We start from the raw sequence: 21,920 nt of genomic DNA on the forward strand, positions 1-21,920 counted from the left end.
CTATACCACCAAATTTCAGAATCTAGAGCGCTACTGCTCTCGATTGTTCAAAACAGACCAAGAAAGGGCCGACAAATATGTGAATGGTCTGCGCGAAGGGCTGCGATCTCGAGTGATAACAAGCATGCCTTCGACTTTTCAGGCTGCGGTAGCAGCAGCTTCAAAAATCCAAGAGGACTGGGCACGATCTAAAGTGATCGTAGCAAAGAAGCCCATAGTGAATGGTGGGAATCGTAAAAGGACGTTCCCAAGTGGCCAGGGTTCATGACAACCCTTTCAAAAGAAGAAGTTCCAAGGAGGGAACAACACTCAGCAAGTCGTGAGGCCAAGACAGAACCCAACTCCGAATGGTCAGCAGTCCAACTTCAGCTGCCCAAGGTGTCGTATGAACCACCCTGGAAAGCCATGTCCTCGTGACATTGGTGGGTGCTTGTATTGTGGCAAGATGGGCCACTTTATAAGGGATTGTGCCAAGAAGGCTGCAGATGAACAGAGGAGTAATGCCGGATCTGCCGGACCCTCTCGACCAGCGCCACAACGTTCTCAGTTTCAACGACCTCCACCTAGAGTAGAACAAAGGCCTGCTGCAGGTCGTGTATATGCTGTAACGACTGAACAAGTCGAAAATGGTGACCTGATTGAAGGCACCGTACCTGTTAATGGACATGCAGCTTATGTCTTGTTTGATTGTGGTGCTACTCATACGTTTATCTCTGACGATTTCACCGAACAACTCCACGCCTCGGTTCAACCGATTGATAAAATGATCGAAGTGTATAACCCGTTGGGTTCACGCACCAAATGTATCCGGTGTGTGAAAAATTTGGATATTGAGATAGCAGGGCAACACTTGCCTACCGACGCCATCCTGATCGATATGATACAGTACGATGTCATTCTGGGAATGAATTGGTTGGCTCAGAATAATGCCAAGATTCTGTGCCGCGAGGGCAGAGTGATTCTATCTCGACCCGAATTGCCTAAGATGGAGTACTGGTTATCCAAACCAGTTCCACAGAAAAGGCTCATATCAGCACTTAAGGTACAAAAATACCTTAGGAAGGGTTGTGTGGCCTTCCTGTTGAGTCTCTCGGTGGAAAAATTCAATGACCAACCCCTTGAGAGTTTGGAAGTGGTGCGGGAGTTTCCCGATGTGTTTCCTGAGGAATTGCCAGGACTTCCGCCACTTCGTGAGGTTGAATTTGGAATTCAATCCTTACCTGGAACAGCGCCGATATCCAAAGCCCCGTATCGAATGGCGGCAGCTAAACTCAGTGAGTTGAAGTGTCAGTTGGAAGAACTGATGGAACAAGGGTTCATCCGACCGAGTGTGTCACCGTGGGGAGCCCCGGTACTGTTTGTAAAGAAGAAGGATGGATCCCTTCGGTTATGCATCGATTATCGGATGCTTAACCAGGCAACTGTTAAAAATAAGTACCCGTTACCTCGGATTGAGGACTTATTCGATCAACTCAGAACAGCGAGGGTGTTCTCCAAGATCGACCTCAGGTCTGAGTACCATCAGCTCAGAGTAAAGGAAGAGGATATACCTAAGACTGCCTTCAGAACGAGATACGGCCATTATGAGTTCGTAGTAATGCCCTTCGGACTCACTAATGCGCCTGCTTCCTTTATGGATCTAATGAACCAGATATTCAGACCATATTTGGATAGCTTTGTCATCGTCTTTATTGATGACATTCTCGTATATTCTGAGAACAAGGAACAACACATGGAGCACTTGAAAATCGTCTTGAAAACCCTTCAAGATAACCAACTCTATTGTAAGTTTTCAAAATGTGAATTCTGGCTAGACAAAGTGATGTTCCTTGGTCATGTGATCTCGAAAGATGGAATCGCAGTAGATCCTGCGAAGGTGGAAGCTGTGATGGACTGGAAGCAGCCAGAAAATATTACTGAGGTTCGTAGCTTCCTTGGACTTGCCGGATATTATCGGAAGTTCATACAAGACTTCTCCCGAATCGCAGTACCGATGACTAAATTACTAAAAAAGGGAGTCAAGTTTGATTGGACTGACCAGTGTAAGGAGTGCTTTGAGGTTCTCAAACAGAGGCTTACCACTGCCCCTGTCCTTACCTTACCTTCTGGTCAGGGAGGCTTCGTTGCTTATACCGATGCCTCGGGAACAGGTCTGGGTTGTGTGTTGATGCAGCATGGCAAAGTAATCGCCTATGCGTCACGACAGTTGAGAGTCCATGAGAAAAACTATCCAACCCACGATCTTGAGCTTGCCGCGGTAGTGTTCGCACTTAAAATCTGGCGACACTACCTATATGGAGAGAAATTTGAGGTCATGTCGGACCATAAAAGCCTAAAATACCTCTTTTCTCAAAAAGAACTCAATATGCGGCAACGACGATGGCTGGAATTCCTCAAAGACTATGAATTCACGCTTTCCTATCACCCTGGAAAGGCGAATGTTGTAGCAGATGCCCTTAGTCGCAAGACTGTTGGCACTCTAGCCAGCCTAACCGGACAATGGAAGTTGATGGAGGATTTCGTCAACTGAAAGCCATTTTGGCTGATTCTGGCAGAATCCAAATGTCATGTTTGACGATCCACATTGAGTTCCTCGATCGCATCGTAGCCGAACAGTTCAAGGATCCCCAATACTTGGAATTGAAAGCTCGTGCTGAAAAAGATGACACTTTCTTCCATTTGAAAGAAGATGGAGGAATATGGATGGAAGAAAGGATTTGGGTTCCAAATAACCCTGAGCTAAGACAGGAAGTACTCCAGGAGGCTCATAATAGCAAGTACACCATTCACCCTGGAGGTACGAAGATGTTCCGAGATTTGCAGAGGAAGTACTAGTGGAAGGGTATGAAGCGTGATGTGGCTACGTTTGTCTCAAGGTGCTTAATCTGCCAGCAAGTAAAAATTGAGCATCAACGACCTGGTGGAAAGATGCAACAGATCGAGATTCCAGAATGGAAATGGGAAGGCATTACGATGGATTTCATCTTTGGATTGCCTCGGTCCAAGAGACAACATGACTCAATATGGGTGATCGTGGACAGACTCACCAAGTCTGCTCACTTCCTGCCAATCAACACTCGATACTCAACTCAACGATTGGCAGAGATCTACATTCAGGAAATCGTTAGACTCCATGGAGTGCCGATTTCGATCATATCCGATCATGACCCGAAGTTCACCTCTTACTTTTGGGAGCAGCTTCAGAAAGCCCTGGGGATGAGACTCAAGTTCAGTACAGCATTTCATCCCCAAACAGATGGGCAATCAGAACGAACCATACAGACTCTTGAAGATATGCTAAGAGCCTGTATGCTGGAATGGAAATGTGATTGGAATTCCCACCTAGCGTTGGCTGAATTTGCTTATAATAATAGCCACCACGCTAGCATTGGGATGGCACCATATGAAGCCTTGTGTGGACGACCCTGTAGATCACCAATCCATTGGGGTGAAGTGGGTGAGCGAACCTTGGACTCGCCCATTGTGTTGCAGCATTATACTGAGCAAGTCCACATGATTAGAAAGAAGCTACTGACTGCTCAGAGTCGACAGAAGAGCTACGCCGATCAGCGGCGTAGGGAACTCACTTTTGCGGTTGGAGATAAGGTTTTTATCAAGGTCTCTCCAACCAAGAGTGTGTTTCATTTTGGAAAGAAGGGGAAGCTCAGCCCCAGATTCGTTGGTCCCTTCGAAGTTTTGAGCCGAATCGGAGAGACTGCCTACCGAGTAGCATTGCCACCACAATACGCGCAAATACATGATGTATTTCACGTATCAATGCTTAGAAAGTACGTTCATGATCCTTCTCACGTCATTCAACATGAAGACATTGACATCCGAGAAGATATGACGGTAGAAGAAAGGCCAGTGGAGATCATGGACCGACGGGAGCAAGTGCTAAGAACGAAGGTCATATCACTTGTTAAAGTGAGGTGGCAGCATCATGGAATCGATGATTGCACTTGGGAGCCCGAATCGGATATGCGGGCTAAATATCCTGAACTCTTCACCTTGTACTCTTAGCTGAATTTCGCGGACGAAATTCCTTTAAGGGGGTAATGATGTAAGACCCACAATTTTTCAGAAAATATCTGAATAAAATTCATGAGGCATTTACCGGTAAAAATAGCATTTCTTCTCAGAATGCGAAACGAATCAATTCCTGCGAGCCAGTTATACTTAGGATATTCGTCGAATCGCGAATATATGCTCAAACACTCTAGAAGCCATAACTTCCTAACTGAATGAAATCAAAGGATTCCTGCGAGCCAACTTTCTTAGTTACGTCAATACGAAGGGAATGGCGTACTCAGAATTTTTCAGAAAAAATCGCCGGAAACCCGAAATTCTTGCGGGACCCACGAAAATATTGGTGGGACCCACAGAATTATTCCTCAGAAAATATCTGGTGGGACCCACAAAATATCCCATGGAAATATCTAGGTGGGCCCCACACCAAGGAACCTCTTGGCATTAAAAAGAAGCCAAGGGCATATGGGTAAAGGGGAAACTTGGGGCCCAAGTTTCATTTCCTATAAATAAAGGCCCTCCCCTTTAGAAAAAATCGTCCCCCCCCCTTTCTAGCCTCCTCTTTCTCTCTCCTACTTCCTAAAACCTCCCCTACCTAGCCTAGCCCACCTGAGCCCACCTGACCTGGTCTGAGCCTGCCTGACTTAGCCTGAGCCTGCCTGACCTGGTCCTAACCCACCTGACCTGGGTCTGAACCCACTTGACCTGGTCCAAACCCAGTTGACTTGACTTGAACCTAGTTGGGTTTAAAGTCAAAGTCAAAGTCCTTTTTGGTCCAGATTTCGATTTGGATTTCTGAACCCAAACTTAGCCTACTTGAACTGAGTTCGAACCTGCTGAACCCAGTTGACTTGGATCGAACCCTGTTTGGTTCAAACCACTTAGGTTGAGTAGCTTGACCTACTCTACCTCTTTCTCAACTAAGTCAGCTTCATCTGACTTAGTCTGACCTCTCGAAGGAAGGCTCGAAGCCAAAGAAGCAACCCGGAGCCGTTTCTTCCACGATTTGAAGTAAGTTCGCTTCATTAAACCATCTCTCTCAAGTACTTGATTATTTGTATATAGCATATACTTTCTGAAGTAGTATCTTACTTTAGTTCTTGGTTGAGCCCTCTAGGACGCTTCGGTGTTCACGCGCTCGCCTCGTAACTATCGTCGGATATATATGTTCGAATACGCAGTATATGCGTTCTTCAAAATAGTATCTCACCCTAGTTCTTGGTTGAGCCCTCTAGGACACTTCGGTGTTCACTCGCTCGCCTCGTAACTATCGTTGGATGCAGATCTAGGTGTATATCTGCTGATACTGCCGACGCGTCTTATATCGCACAGGCCATGTAATTTACCTTTGCCGTCGCGTCGTATGATGCCAAGGCTCCTGCTTTCTGCAATTTCCGATTACTGCACTTCCGATTATGCATTTACTTACGCCGTCGCGTCGAACGATGCCAAGGCTCCTGCTTTCTGCAATGTATTTACTTACGCCATTGCGTCGAACGATGCCAAGGCTCCTGCTTTCTGCAATGTATTTACTTACGCCGTCGCGTCGAACGATGCCAAGGCTTCTGCTTTGTTATATATGTAGAATATTTCGTTAAGTTACACACCCTGAACAATAGTATATGCATTTCTTTACGCCGCCGCTGTATAAAGCACAGGCTTCTGCTTATACTACATATATAGCGCATAAATGAGCGTTCAAATGGAGATCAAACTCCAAATCGCCAATGCGATTCCCTGACCGCTCCTCGTTCAAGATTCTGCTTGACGAATGAAGCCCCTATTGGAAAGGCTTCGCTTTTTGGCAAAATGCTCTTTACGTAAAGACTAAGTCAATTACATATGGCCTGGCTATGACCAAGGGTTCCTGCAACCTTGATGGATTCAAAGTACGCACAACGGTGCGCATCCATTTCCCGAATTAAGCGTGGCGATTTCCTACCAAAGAGGGGAAATGCCGCTGAAATGGATAAAAGAAATGCACGCTTTCTCCGTAAAAGAGAGGAAGTGCTGCTGAAATTTCTGAAGAAGCTAAGAATAGCTCAAAAAGAACGTAGCAGGATACTCTGACATATAGCAGAGTGCTACCCAGTTCATGGTTTGCCCTCTACAACGTAGAAGGGTTCGTCGCACCACTGCCGGTAGAGCAGGGAAGGTGCTGACGAAATGGTTGGCAGAAGAGCTGTCGGAACCAATGGAACGGCATAATGATGTCCGTTGATGGAACGACGCCAGATCAGCTCGTATCCTTGTGCCTGCAAGGACACCTTGCTCGTAAGGGCCGCTGAGCCAGAGTAGAGGTTGCGCCTTGGCTAGGTTTGGACTCGTTGCATAAAAATACGCCGAGTAGCCGATCTATTTAGATCGAGTCATATGCATGCTCATTGAGAACGGTTACACAACCAGACTCGTAAGGGCCGAAGAGCCAGAGTGTGTTGTTTCCACCCAAAGAGGTGTGATGCTCGTGGTGGCCGAAGTGCCAAGAGCGGTGTTCTGCATGCATATGAATAAGACTTAAGGTCGCACATACCCCGCGGTTGAAAATCGTGTTAGGGGTACCCCCTCAGTAATGACTGTGTTGGGGCAGACTGAATGGGTTCGGGTACATACTCCCGTAGTGCTGAAAGCACGGGCTGCCTAAATGGCATGCAGATTCTGTCCAACTAATTGTAAGACTGGCAGACCCCTTCAGGAATTATGCTCACTGTGGAATGACAGTGATGGTACAGCCTTGAGTGACATGTATTTTACTTTGGACCTAATAGAGTCCACGATGGCCTCAGTCACTCATGGGTTTTGGGATCGTGGTTATCCTTAAGATCTAAGGATTTAACCCAACTACTGCAAGTAGAGGATGCATCAGAATATTGTCCTAGTAGGGTTCTCCCAGTTGAAACACACTGCCCAACTATGGATAGGGTCAACAGGCCTCTGAGGTATCTAAAATACATAGAATAATCAACCCCCAGAACGTCGCGTTGATGCCCGGACAATAGCTCTACCTGCGTACCAAAGGCGGGAGCGGTTAATTATCGAAACAATGCATTAGCTTAGGTTCAGCGATGCTTTGAATGTATGAGTGGATGACGTGTTGAGTTAGTCCTGCATAACCTTTGTGAAGGTGTCATGTTCGGTATACTACTGGACCGACTGGGCAAAGACCCGTGTTGTATCCGCACGACTAAGCGAAGCTCGAGGAGTTGTCCTTAGATGCGTGGGATACGGATGTGCCAAGTATGAAGACTTGAGCTAGACATCACTTTGAGACCCGGAAGAGGTCATGGCTAAGTCATGGAGACTTAAGCGGCTATTCAAATCACAGCCCTGAAAAGGCTTGCTCTAAGTCATGAGGACTCGAGCGGATGTTCAACTCATAGCCCTACGGAGGCTCTTGCGATATACGCTAAGTCTTGGAGGCTTGAGCGTCGTTATTGCGCATTGCGACCCTGAGTGGTCATTATTGTATTTGAGTTGAATGGATGTATGACTGCATGCTTACCAGACCATCAGTGGTTCTGACCCCGTTTTATGGGGATTTCAGGTATTGTACCTGCGTGGCGATATGCGGAGCAAGGCGGCATCGAGTTCCAGGGTTTCTCTAGACAGAGTTGTACTGCTTCCTTTTTATTGAACCTACACTGCTTTTCTAAGCAGTGATGTTGTAATAAACAAGTGGTTTTCGATAAATGGAACACTTTGGTGGTCAATGAGTTGCTTGGCCACATACCTGCAACGTGCTCGGAGTTTTTTAAAACTGACGACTCATTATCGTCTGATTCCGCTGCTAAAAGCTTTTCTAAATTCCGCTGCAAAGAAAAAAAAAAGAAATTCATGAAAATTTTAACTTAGCTTCGTTTTGGAAATCTGGGGCGTTACAGTGCTCCTCCGGGATGAGAACCTTCATTCTGTTACAGGTGCTTCTCCACCTGTGGATGAATTCACTGGCTTTCTCATTCTCCATCTGTTTTAAATTGTACAGATGATTGAGGGTTGGTGAGGCTTCAACATTAAACATGAAGCGCTCAATGAACAAGTTGACAACTTTATCGAACTCTCGTAGTTCGATAGGATTAATGTGGTCTGCATACCACCTGGCCGCTACCCCTTCTAAGCTGCGAGGAAAGCAGATGAATAACGCCCGATTATCTTTCCTGAAACGGCCGCATTCGGCATAAAAGGTGGCCAAATGAGCCTTGGGGTTGCTAGTTCCGTCGAATTTAATGAACTTTCGAGGGAGATTCTCTAGATTGTCATCCCCATCCAGACCATGATAGAAGTCTTCACCGGAGTAGGTCTGCTTGCCCTTGCTTTTAGCCTGGATATCTTTGATAGCCCTATTCATTTCTTTCATCTGCTCTTGCATCAAATCATTAACCGGAACGGGCTTGTTGATTGATTCGGGCTCTGCAACGGTCTTTGCAAACTGCGGTGGAGGATTCTGATAGACAAGCTGCTCTTCAGAAGTGGTGTCGGGCTGTACTTGCTTTCTAACAATCCTGACTGGCTTCCTTACAACCTTTTTCTTTGGCTTGCTTTTTGGAACAACTTCTTTCTGACTGGCCTCGGCCTGTTCAGCCATCATTTTGGTCATCATTCTTTTAAATAGATTATACATAGCTGGATCTATATCATCTGCTTGATTCTGTCCTCTGACCGATTTGGGAGAATCCATCCTTTCGGCCTCGCTGTCGCTGTGTTGAGGAACTGTTTCTTTTCCTGCCCTTGTTACAACCATTTCGCCAATGCCAGTGATTTCCTGTGGAGGTGAAAGGAATGATTAGGGTTCGAGGAAACTTTTGAAAATGTGATTTCTTTTAGAAAAGGCATGAGGGAAGGAATTGACAAATTTTTGCAATGATCGCATCACTCTTTTTTGGTGACAAAATGCGCCTTATGACCTAGGCGTGGTCGTCTATTATGGCGAAGGATAGAAGAATAGACAGAATGGGTCTCATCACTGGGGATGAATCCGTAACTATATGAAATAAAATAAGATTTGGCCACAAAATAAAAGTTTGCATTTTCATTGATGACGAAATTTAAATACAAAGAGAAGGTGGGCAGATAGTTTGCCACCATTCTCGATATTCTGATGATACATTAGGACCAGGAAATATAGACAAAGGAATAACGGAGTCCCAAGTGTATTTGGCGACGTGGTATGCTCCAGACCACTGATCTGACCGTAGATCGAACTCTGGCATGCAGCCTGTCGGGAAGCGAGTGTTGGCACGAACCTGTCGCTGCGAAAACTGTCTGAGACATCTCTCTGGCTGATAGTCTACGCAGAAGAATGGACCGAGCAGTTTGTAACGCTTGTCACGAGCATAGGTGTAGCGAGGAATGGTCTCTCTTCTGTCGAAGAAGTCCCAAATGATTTCCTCCTGATGCAGTTTCTCGATCAAAGCTCGGCACTGAATGGCTGACTTCGGCTGCTTGTTGCTTAATCTGAAAGAACTGACTTTTGACGGTACATGTCGCAGGAACCACGACTGTAAGGCGTATGTGCATCCTTCCACCAGAATGGTCTCTCCGAGGGAGAAACGTGCTAAACCTCTGTAGAGAAAAGCTAGAGCTGCCATGGAGACTGAAAGCTGACGGGTCTGCTTGCTTCCCCATCTTCGAAAAAGCTGGGCGACTCTGATATCGATGAAATTCTGACCATCCTGAAAGAATGCCAGCCCCACTGTGCATAGGACCATGGCATGCTGGATCCTTTCTTTCGCTGCTCGAGATAAGGTATCGACTTCTTCGTAGGCCCCATATTTGTTGTAGAGTTCGAACAGATCGATGAACTGATTTCCGCTGATCTCTGTGAGAGGCCAGGATCTGCTCCCTGTAGCTCTGGCCAATGCTTCTCGAACATCTACCCCTTTGACATTGATCAAGAATTGCTGCTCGACCGGATCATCTGGCTGACCAGCTGGTTCTGGCAATCCCATGATATAATTGAACTCGTCCATTAGCATAGTCATTTCTCCCCATGGAAACCAAAACGTGCAGGTACGTGGATTCCATCTCTCTGCCATAGCTTGAATTAGACTGCCGTTGATGGTTTGCTTGCCAGCTGCCGATGCCATCTCCAATCTACAATCATCCAAGTGGTCTGGGAACATACGCGAGAAGGCGGTGAACCAAGAATAGTACCACCGAGGGAAGAAGGTACGGGACTGAATGACCCGATGATCTGGGGTTCCATCCCTTATTTGATAGAAGACATGATCCCAAGGAAAGATAGCACCGGGAGATTCGGATGCCATCGGAGTGATACTGAGGCAAAAAAAAGAGAAAGAGAGTCAGGTAGAATGCAGGACTTACGGATAGACTTTTTGATGAAGGAAAGGGGACAAACATTAATCCTGGAAATTTTGGAAAGAACAGGGGATTTGAAAAAGACTTTCCAGAGTTTTTAAGAAAAGTTTTGACATACAAAAAGGGAAAAGAATATAGGCAAAGGGAAAAATACGCACCTGGGGTTTTTGAAAATAGAGGAAGTTTTAAAGAGTACACTCAGGGTTTTAAAAGAGGTCGATATAGGAGAACACAAGAAAAACATCGCATAATCATAGCTGCACAAACAAGGATGCACACACAGCACTCCCTAAAGTCTGACTCTATATGCAATATTTGAAATAACTTGTAGGACCTTAATCCTAACTCTATGGTTCAGATCATCCGATTCCAATCAAGGTATGCCGATATACTCAAGCCGAAGCTCGAAGTACGTGGCATATAAGATATTTCTCCGGTTCTAAGGTAAGGGCTTCCCAACATCCTTGAGCACCTACCGATATACCTCTGTTATCATCGCAAAATTTTTACTTTTGCAAATCAAACTGACCTTTGAAAAAGTTTTTGAAAATAACTCGCCTCTGTTTTAAAATGCGGGAAAATTCTGTAGAATGGGACTCGCCTGTCGGTACGAGGTTCAACCGTTCCTGCCACCTTTAACAGGGGTAATTGAACCAAGGATCAATCTTATGCTCTACTCTATTCAACTTGTCTAAATCATATTCTAATTTCTAAATGCACATAGAATCAGGCATGTGCTATGAATTTTCAGAAAATGCACATTTGAAAACATGATGTTTGCTTTGAATAATTGAAATATTTAGAATAGGTATCACATGGAAAATCGTGAATTGGGATTTGAAATATACTTCTGAGAGAAATACAAATCGATTTTGAGGAATCCTTAACATTTGGTGAAAATCGATTCTGAGAAACTTTGTTTCTCTGAATTCAAACTTGGAAATTGAAATTCTAACTTAGAAAATTTTGAATTTGGAACTTGGGAAATACTTGAAATATCATTGGAAAATCCATATTCTTTTGAATAAGACTTAGAAAAATTCTAACTTCAAACTTTGAAATTGACTGCATAACTTTGGAAAATTGAGTTTATGAACTTAAGAAATACTTGAAATATTCTTTGAAATTCAATGCTTTTGGGAAAATCGATTTTACTATAAGACTTGGGAGATTTTGAGGAAATGAACTTCTTTGAATTGAGATTTGAATTGGAATTGGCAAATGCATGAAATGAACGAATATGGATTTGAGGAATTGAGAAATACTTTTTGTATTTTGAGAAATGCAGTGCATTTTGAAGTTAGCCTAAGAGTGTAGGCTGAATGTGGCTAATGTGAAGATCATAAATCTGGGTATCATTCGTATTCTGACTATGGCCATAAATACAAATTCCACCAAGTTTATAAACTTCATAGAAGCTAGTGCATGTGCCATTCGTGTAGACCATAGTGAGTTTGAATATGCATGAATCATCATCCATCACACATTAACATTATTTAAAAAAATAAACTATATGCAATGCAACTTAAGCTAAGCAGGAAATATAAATTCTTATTCCAAAGTTTAATTACAAATTACATCACTATTGAAATTTAAATACATGAAAAATAAAGTCTTCAATGTACGTGCAAAACTAGAAAACTTGGTTAATGAAAATATGTTGGCTTTTCTAGATTTATCCAGCAATATCAGGAAATTGTTGGATTTTGCTAGATATAAGCCTTTTTACCATGATTTCCTTAAATCAAAATGATAAAGTATGAAATAAAATTGAATAAATAAGGAAGAGAAGATATGAAATTTCGAAATTGGGGTCCAAATGACCAAAATACCCCTAATAACAAGACTATGGCCTTGAAATTAGGGTTTTTAGAAAGATATTTTGATAAAATGCAAGTTTTGAAATTTGAATGGAATAAACTAAAACCAAATATGCTATGACATGATTAAAAATATGAAATTAGGGTTAGGGATTTCGAAATTTAGGTCAAATGACCAAATTACCCCCGATAGCAAGACTATGGCCTTGAAATCAGGGTTTTTAGAAATAGATTTTGGTAAAAACTTAGGTTTTATGCACTAAATGAAATCAAATGAGCACAAAATTAAACCTAAAGCATCCTAATATGATTATGAACATGATTAAACCCTAAAAATATATGCCTATGCACGAAAATCCAACAATATCACAAAAACTGTGATTTTAGCAGTGTTTTTGGATCTTACAGGAACCCGGTTTTGCAATTTGCTTAATTCAGCCATCAAATGCATTCCAAAATCCATAAAAATTGTTACCTGCACTTTTTATAACCCTAATGTCGAATTGGAATTATAAAAATAATTTTTTGACATTAAATTAATCCGAAAATTGCATTAAATCCTAAAAATATGCTATTTTTGACCTAATTCACCAACCAGTCTCAATCCTAGACCTGAACTAGGGGTCAAATCTCCATGGAAATTTATGAAATTTTACAGAGACTAACTAGAAAGAACAACAGAGATTTCCCAATTTACAGATCGGAAAAATCATCTCCGGTTAGGGAGAAACCCTTCCGGCAATCTGAGCTAAAATATATCACTTTTAACAGGGATTAAAACAGCTATTCCAGATTGAAAATACAGGAATAAATAGAAATCCTAAACAAAAATTTCTGAAATTTTAGTGATGAACAGTAGACAGAAAAATAACAATACTCACTTTTTACAGATCTAAAATCGGATCTGTGGTTTGGGATTTATGACTAACACAAGTCTGATTAGGGTTTTGGTAAACCCTAACGAGTTTTAAATTTAAAAACAGATTCTATGAAATGGGAAAAATACTAAACAGTGATCAAAAAATCCGAAAATTTCACAGCAGACATATCTACTCAATGTGAATCCATAGCACTTTACAGATCTAAAATCGGATATAAGATGAGAGAAATATCATAACAGCAAGTTACCTTCTTGATTTTAACCACGATTTTAAAGCTTTGAAAACCCGATTTGATGTATGATTTTTTTGACAGGGTTCCCGAGATCCAAAACCTCTGATTTTTCTACAGTAACTCAATAACTCATGCATGCACCACATATAAAAAAATCAGAAATAAACAATGAGTGCTTTCATCCGAAATAACATCATCTTTACTGTTCTAAACCTAGAACACACAGAAATTTAAGAAACTTGAAAAACCATGCATTAACTAATATAAATAAATAAAATAAACCATAAAACAATAAATAAAACTTATTTCTATGCTATAGAACGTAAAACTAACATGAATAAACCATGAAAATAAAATAAAAACAGGGAATCAATGACTGGAATTTGATATCACCTTTAAAACATAGATTTAACCCATTAAAAAGGGCAAATCATATATTTTATTGGTTATTAATGCAAAGAATCATATTAAAATCAATTCTAATGGATTAAAATCTATGTAAATCACCCAAAACAGGGTTAGATCACCTTCTTGGATTGTTCTTGCTGATTCTTGATGGTTCTTGAGGTTGAATCCATGGTTTAATCCATGAAGATGATGGTACCAATGGCTAAATCATGTTTAAAACAATGAAAAATATTAAATAAAAACTAAAAATTAGAGAAAATAGTTACCTTGAGGTTGCTGCAATGGAGGAAGGGATGGAGAGGAGAGAGAAGCTCCAAGAATCCAAAGGAAAGCCAATTGGGAAAATTGACCCCCTATAGCCTTCTATTTATAAAAAAATTTAGGTTAAAAATTAAATGTTTTAAAAAAATTGGACTCTTCTAAGGGGGGCGATTTTGGGGTGTAAAGACTATCCTACCCCTAGCCTAAATTATCCTATTTAAAACCTAATTAACCCCTAGACTCTCCTAAAAAATCCCCAAATGTAATGCCACTTGGCATTTTCTACATTTGGCTTTTTTTTTAAAAAACCTTTAAAAACCTTTAAAAACACTAGTTTTAAAAACTAACTTTCAAAATGAGTTTTTTTCAAAATGGTTTTGACTCTTCTAAACCTCTAACACTAACCAAGACATCCACTAACCCTAGTCTAGCCCTGACTGACTCGAATATGGCACCACCCCGAGTGGGCCCTACTTGAGTTTTTCAAAAAAAAACGATTTTAAAACTTGAAATTGAAGGAGTTTTCAAAAGCTTTTCAAAAGCAAACTTTGAAATTGAAAATTTTGAAATGATATAGGATCCTAACTGAATTAGAATTCCTCTGTATATGGTGCCAACTGAGTGGGACCACATCGAGTTTTAGAAATTTTGAAATAAACACTGAAAATGGCTTTGAAAAAGGGTTAAAATTGACATTTGAAATTCAAGATTTTTGAAAATAGGGTCTCATGCAAACTGGAACTCCGGGTTAGAGTCCTGAACTCTTAGGACTGAAATTTTAAATTTTAACAGCCAAATGAAAGAATTTTCAAAAGATTTTATCAAGAAATGATGAAATAAGTCAGAAAACACAGTCAGGGTTAGATTCCTAACTCGACCGAACTCTAAAATAGAATCCTGAACTAACCGGACTCTTGTAAAATGACCTAAATTTCGAAAACAAACAAAAAAGATTAAAAATGGAAGTAAAGCAGACTTCAAAACAGACTCCTGACCGGATCAGGACTCTGAGACAGAGTCCTGATCGAACTGAAACTTTCAAAATTTTGAGAAACTTGATGAATAGAGGAATTCAGAAGCGACACCACCTCAATGGGTCTCATCTGTGAATTGAAATCGATTAAAATTTGAATTTGAAATGAATCCAGATTGTTTCCTTGAGAAAATATTTCGAAATATAAAGTCCTGGGGTTGGAAAATGACAGAGTATTGAATAAAAACCCAGGTTTTGAAATTGATTTTGAAATAAAAGCTTTAAAATTCAAATCTGGATTGAATGTCTTGAAATAGGAGTGCTGGATCTCGAAAATGAGATGCAATGACCTGCAATGCTATGCAATGACATGCAATGCTATGCAGAATACATGCAATGACATGCAATGATCTGTAATGACTTATGAAATGGACAAACACTGGATGAGGTGAAAATTTGGGGTGTTTACAACCTCGAACTATGGCCCTTGGGTACGTGGCAGGGGGCGCGAACCCAAATAAGTGGTCCAGTTGTGAGGCTCTCTCCCGAACTATGGTTCAGTGAGACAGCCCAGCAACGTGAAGATCGGGACAATATAGGTAAGGTTGTTTTCAAAAATATGATCAACATGCAATAAAATCAGAAGGCTCTAATGCAAGTCCTAAAGAAGATAGATTTTAAATGAAAAGAAGCATACACTTGCATACATTGTTTTTGCATTCACTCCCTAAAAATTGAGAAGAGTTGTATTTAAGACCTAAGTCTAATGTGAACATGGAATAATCTCCTCAATATGGTCTTACCAAACCATACTTAGATCCTATATGCAATGATGTCAGCTTAGGACATGGTCTAGGCTCCTAAGGTTTGCATGAAAATATAGCTGACATATGTTAGAACAAAGACTTAGATTATATAAAAGCAAAGCAAAGGCATAGATCCAACCGGACGAAGATGTGGTCCATCTCGGTCGCCAAAACTGTGATCATCACAAAAATTTTCCTCTCTTTATGGTTTCTCTCTCTTCCTTCTCTTTTCCTTTTCTAACCTTTATTCTCCTCCTTTTTGAAGGGAGAAGGATAAAAGAAAGAAAAGAAAGAGAAAAGAGAAAAGAAAGAAAGAAAGAGAGAGAAGAGGAACTATTTTGCGGGTTTTCACTTGACCTTTATTTGAAAAATATTTAGAAAATAACTCACCTCCGTTTTTGAAAATATTGCGGGAAAATGGAGAGACAGGATTCGCTCGTCGGTACGAGGTTCGACCGTTCCTGGCGCCTTTACCAGGGGTAATCGAACCAAGGATCGAATCTATGCCTTTTTGCTTTGCTTAAATATAATCTAAGAATCTATTCTAACTCTAAATGCACAAAGAATCATGCTTGTGTAATGCATGAATGTATACTCATTTTAAAAGATATTTTGAAAATTTCCAAGTGTTCTGAGATGAACTTGGTAAAGGAGTGAAGAAATGATTGAATCTAACTTAGAACTTTGAGATAGGTCAGAGGAGTTCTAAGTCTTTGAAATAAATCAGGATTTGGAAGAATAAATGAGAAGGAATGACTTGAAGTTTTGAAATGAAAGGAAATGAAGTTTCAAAGTCAGAAATAGACTTTGAACTTTGAATTTTGATTTTAGGAAAGGAAATGAATAATTTAGATTTCTGAGGTTGGAAATTTGGAATGGATCTGAGAAATCCGGATGGTATTTAAGAATAGAAATGGATTTAAGAGATTCAGATTAGATCCGAAAATGGAATTGAAATCTAGAATTGGAATTGGATTCCGGATCTTAAACAGAATGGGATCCGAGATTTGGAATCCAAGATGGACTTGGGTTCTGGATCCTAAAATGGAGTGGATCTGAAGTCTAAGATCCAATGTAGAGTTAGGTTCTGGATCTCAGAATGGATTTGGATCTGAAGTCTAAGATCCAAAGTGAAATTGGTGCTGGATCCTATGAGAAAATTGGATCTGAAGTCTGAGATCCAAAAAGTGGAATTTGGAGTTTTGATCCTAAAGAGGAACTGGATCTGAAGTCTGAGATCCAAATGTAGACCTGGGTTCTGGATCCTAAGAATGGATTTGGATCTGAAGTCTAAGATCCAAAGTGAAATTGGTGCTGGATCCTATGAGAAAATTTTGGATCTGAAGTCTGAGATCCAAGGTGAATTTTGGATTCTGGATCCTAGAATGGATTTTGGGTTTTTGAAAGTCCAAATGAGACTTTTGAAAATGGATCTGGATTTTGAAAACCCATATTGGATTTAGAATTCAGGAATTGAATCTTGAATAAATGAATTTCAAAGTCGATTTAGACCTTGGATTTGAAGTTTGAATTTTTGAAATGTAGAAAGAGGAAGAGAATCTCAAAGTTAAATTGAACTTTGGATTTGATTTGGAGTATTTGAATATAAATGAATTTGGAATTTCAAAGTCAATATTGAACTTTGAAATCTGATTTGAATAAAAATGAATTTGAAATCTCAGATTTAGATTGAATTTTGAGATTTAACAATGAAATTGAATCTTGAAAATTGAAAGAATGAATCAGATTTGATAAGGATTGAAGATAGATTTGAAGAAAGATATTTACTTGGAGTTTTTGAAAAATAAATTTTTGAAAATATGATGTAATTCTATCCTAAATGATGAATGAATCTAGATTTTTGAATTTGGATTTTGAAAAACTATTCCATTCTTTAAACGAATTAAAATAAGATTGAAGATATAATGCATCCTTGACTATGGTCATTGGATGTATTATATAATAATCTATATTTAAATTCAAATGAAGAATAAAATACATTTTGGTGCTTTTATAGAGTTTAAAATGAAATTAACTCTCAATATACCCTGACTATGGCCATTGGTATATATATTGAATTAATTCTAAGTTAACTCTAATAAAAGGGGGGGAATATTTGAAAATATGCTGATTTTGAAGAGGATCCAGTGTGGATCCAATGTTATTTTATAAAAGGTAAAAATCCTAAGTCTTGTTCACATCCCGACTATGGCCGTTGATGTAAATCATCAACTTAGGACTAGTTTACCTCTTATGAAATGGTGCACGTGCCATTCGTGTTTCACCATTGTGTGAATTTGAGAAATGAAGGAAAAAAATGTATGCATAACAAGCAATTCATGATATTTATAATGCTCATTCATTCTAATCTAAGACTGGGAATGTAAATTTTTCATTTATATCTAACTTATTACATTATTGAATGGAAATTGAAATCTTAATCCAAGAAGAAAGATAGCACTCTTCATGTATTTCCTGTGAAACGATTCATATGGGTCATATGGGATTTAAGATATAATTAATGAAATGTATATATCTTACTTTAATGAAAAATGCAATATGAATGACCACTTCTATACTGAAATTATACATGGGGTGCGTACTAGCATATACATATGATATACTAAATGTAGTAGACTTGTAGGAAGGGTATGAATGATATCCTAAGATATTGAAGTATGTGAATGGTATTCCGAATATGACACATCATCTAAATGAACCTACAAAGCTTGTATTTGACTAAAAGATGATAACTCTTAGGCTCACACCAGTTTAAGACTGAAGGAAAGATGTACCTAAGGTTTGCTCAAGGGCCGAACTGACATTAAATATATGAACCATTATGATAGCCCAGGATGCATCAACAATAGGCTGTGAAAGTGTTATTACTGTAGACAGTGGTAAGTGTGGTGAAGTAAGGCAAAGGTGGGGTGTTGTGATCCTGTAGGTGATGAACATGCAGTGAAAGCATGAGTGCAGCTGTGCGTCTAGAGGAAAGAATTGCCTTGTTATGATATGATGACAGGTAGTATGATGTGGGAAAACCATGTATCAATACCCTGATAAAACAAGCTCTCAGAAACTCCAAGGACACAACATAAGGAATCTAACCTTGATATGATGACAAAATAACCTACTTGCTAGAACATAAAACATCAATGCACGCAGAAAATGTAATGCTATGATATTATGATGCTAATCTGAGGGTAAAACTAAGGAAAGGTCAAGACACAGGAAATATTGATGAGATTATACAGTTGGGAATGCAAGGCAAGCAGATGGGCAAAGAGCTATTGAGAATTGCAACTCCCGCAAGTCTACAGTAATAGCTAATCAAGATAATGATTAATATGACAAAGCTTAGATAAGACCTATGGCAATCCATAGCAGCTACCGATTGGTAAACTGAAAAACTCTTCAAAACATGGTAAACTCAACAAGGATCTATACAATGTGGTGTTAATAATCCTTGCCAAACTCAAGGATGCCCAATATGGCTCAGTTAAGTGACATTAGAGATCACATCCTTGACATTAGAACCAACATTTGCCTGAATTCAGCAACAAATCTTGCCAGATGTCAGTTAAAGGCTGATTAAGAGCCACGACCACTTGATTGTTGTAACTCGATTGATATACACTCAAACAATCATTCAGACCCAAAATCTAAGTCAATATGCTTCAAAACAGTCAGAATAGGGATCAACATTTACGCAAATTAAACTAAAAACTGAAATAGATGGGAAATTCTGCAGGTCATGCTAAGACATGTTCCAAATGATAGATGCATCCTAAACAGCAACAAAGCATGTTAAACATGAACTCCGATCTTAATCTTTGCCGGAGAACAACAGGCTCACGAATTAAAATTCAATATTCAAGTACGAACCTGGCAACTTGGCTGAACCAATGTCTTCTTTTGCAACTGAAGGCACCGGTATTAATGGGGCAGTTGTATAATCACCTTTGATGGGAGATGATTATACTGATTGTCAGAATCATTCGGCCGCTGGGCAACACGGGTGAGAGACCGCTGGATGTGTCAATAAGGCTATCCCTGCAAAAATCAATGGCGTGTCAATCTCAACTTTGGATACGAATTTAATCGACAGTTGGTTATGAATCAGCTACCGACAGACGGGTAAAGGTGATTGTTGAAGCCATCATCCTGAACTCCACTGAATACATCAAAATAACTAGAAGTCTGGATATTCAGATTCATAGTTTTTATTTTACAAAACAAACAGTTAGAAACAAATTTCTGCATCGAGACATCCTTGGGTCCTTCCTGAACCAGTTCTAACAGCAAGGTCTTCTCTCTGTGAGGATTTTAGCCTCAGATTGATCCAAAACTTAACACTTCCCTGTTTCTGGAGAACATTCAGAATTATTGAATATGACACAGTTTAAGTATGCTAGGGAAAAAAGAATAATAAAAAAAAAAGGTAGAGAATCAAATTAGAATTTTGAAATATCTTTATAATTCAACTTGTGATGGGGAAAATTATTGGTGGTATCATGAGAATCTCATCATCTTTAGGTTCTGGTATGCTGCACCCCCCAGCTCTCTCACTTTGAAGGTAACCCATGGTGAAAATGAGGTCAAACACAACAACTTAACACCTTATCAGGAGGTGCACGAGAGATCATTAAACTTTCAATCCCCATGACTCAAATTCCGTAGTCCTGAATGATCAGACATGGGATTCATTTAATGGAAGGCCATGACACCTCCTGGTTCTTCCAACCTTTTAGTTCATCGCACGAGTGGGACAAGATTATCATTCCTACAAGAAATTTCAATGCATATCTAGTTCTCACTGTGAGCAAATAGGGATGATTAGCCACGATATTTGAGGGAGACAAACGATACCACATTACCAACAATCATAACAAATAACATTATCTTGTATGCCAGAATTTCTGGAAATAATCACAGTTTCTAATGAGAGAAAGATTTTCAATGTAAGCAATTGAAAGAAACCTATGATAGCAAAATAAACATCTTAAAATATCACAAAAGCAAAACCCAAATAAACAATCCCACTTTAGTTTTGAACAATTCACAACCTTCCTGATTAGGGATATTGATGATTCTGTTATGTACAGAAGATAGCCTCAACGCAAAAGAAAAATCTGCAGAAGTTGTCCTCTTTCATGAGTTTGGGGCCGATTATACTCCCTGGTAAAAAAAAGGGATCTCAAGGTTTACCAACTGGCTTCCAGCCAGCATGTGCCCAGTGATCAGTTGAGATTCTGATAAGTTGTGAACATGGTTTTCTATATCAGTGACGCCCGAAAACAAACTCGGTGCCTTGCCCCCAAATGGTGTAAACTACAAAGAACCTGAATTTTCATGCAATTATAGATCCAATAAACTAATCAGCTCACTGCAAAAACCTCTGTTATTAATATACTGAAAATAAGAAACCAAAGGATGTGGGGCTTATTGACTGGATGAAACATAATAGCCACATCCCACCTACAACAAACTTGAATAAGCTGAAGGGATGTGATCAAAATCCGGAGTGGGTTACGATCTTAGGAAACTCAAAACACAAAAATAGCAAACAAAGTGAGTCTAATATAGCTACAGGTAAAATACAGGATTGATTGAAGGTTTTCATAGAGCAATCCCGATCTAATGCTGAATCAGATCGGCCGTTACTATGAAGGCCATTCCCCAAATGCCAAATGAAAGTGAAAATGTAAATCATGAGAAAAATAGGAAGGAAAATCAAACAAATGACTATACGTTTAAAAAAAAAATGTAAGAACATGCTTGTTCCGTTGATATCGCAACATGTAGGCCGATTTTGCTATGAGCAAATCGGCATTACACAAGTGCTTCAATGGAGCAGGAACAGAAAATAAGATTTAGAAGATAGAAGAGGTGGTTCTTACTTTGACTAAGTTTTGATCGAGAAAAGGGAAAACGTAGCTCCTGTATGCTGCCGCAAGATGATCCCCTTTTCGTGCAGCAGGGAAGAAGAATCGACCGTAGGGATTTTGACGATGTTCGACACAAAGTGGATGTCCAATTCAGGAAACGAGTGAAAGAAATGTATCCTCTTCTTCCAAGGAGATGAATGCCAGAGAAAAGAAAATGGGATCCGATGGAGGAGATGCGATTTTCCGGCAGATGGTGGAGCTGTGATCCAAGAGGTTCTCCTTTTGCTTCCAAGAGCCAATGGACACC

Source organism: Nuphar pumila, chromosome 9 (assembly GCF_984573655.1).
Source record: "Nuphar pumila chromosome 9, dmNupPumi1.hap1.1, whole genome shotgun sequence".
Classification (NCBI taxonomy): domain Eukaryota; kingdom Viridiplantae; phylum Streptophyta; class Magnoliopsida; order Nymphaeales; family Nymphaeaceae; genus Nuphar; species Nuphar pumila.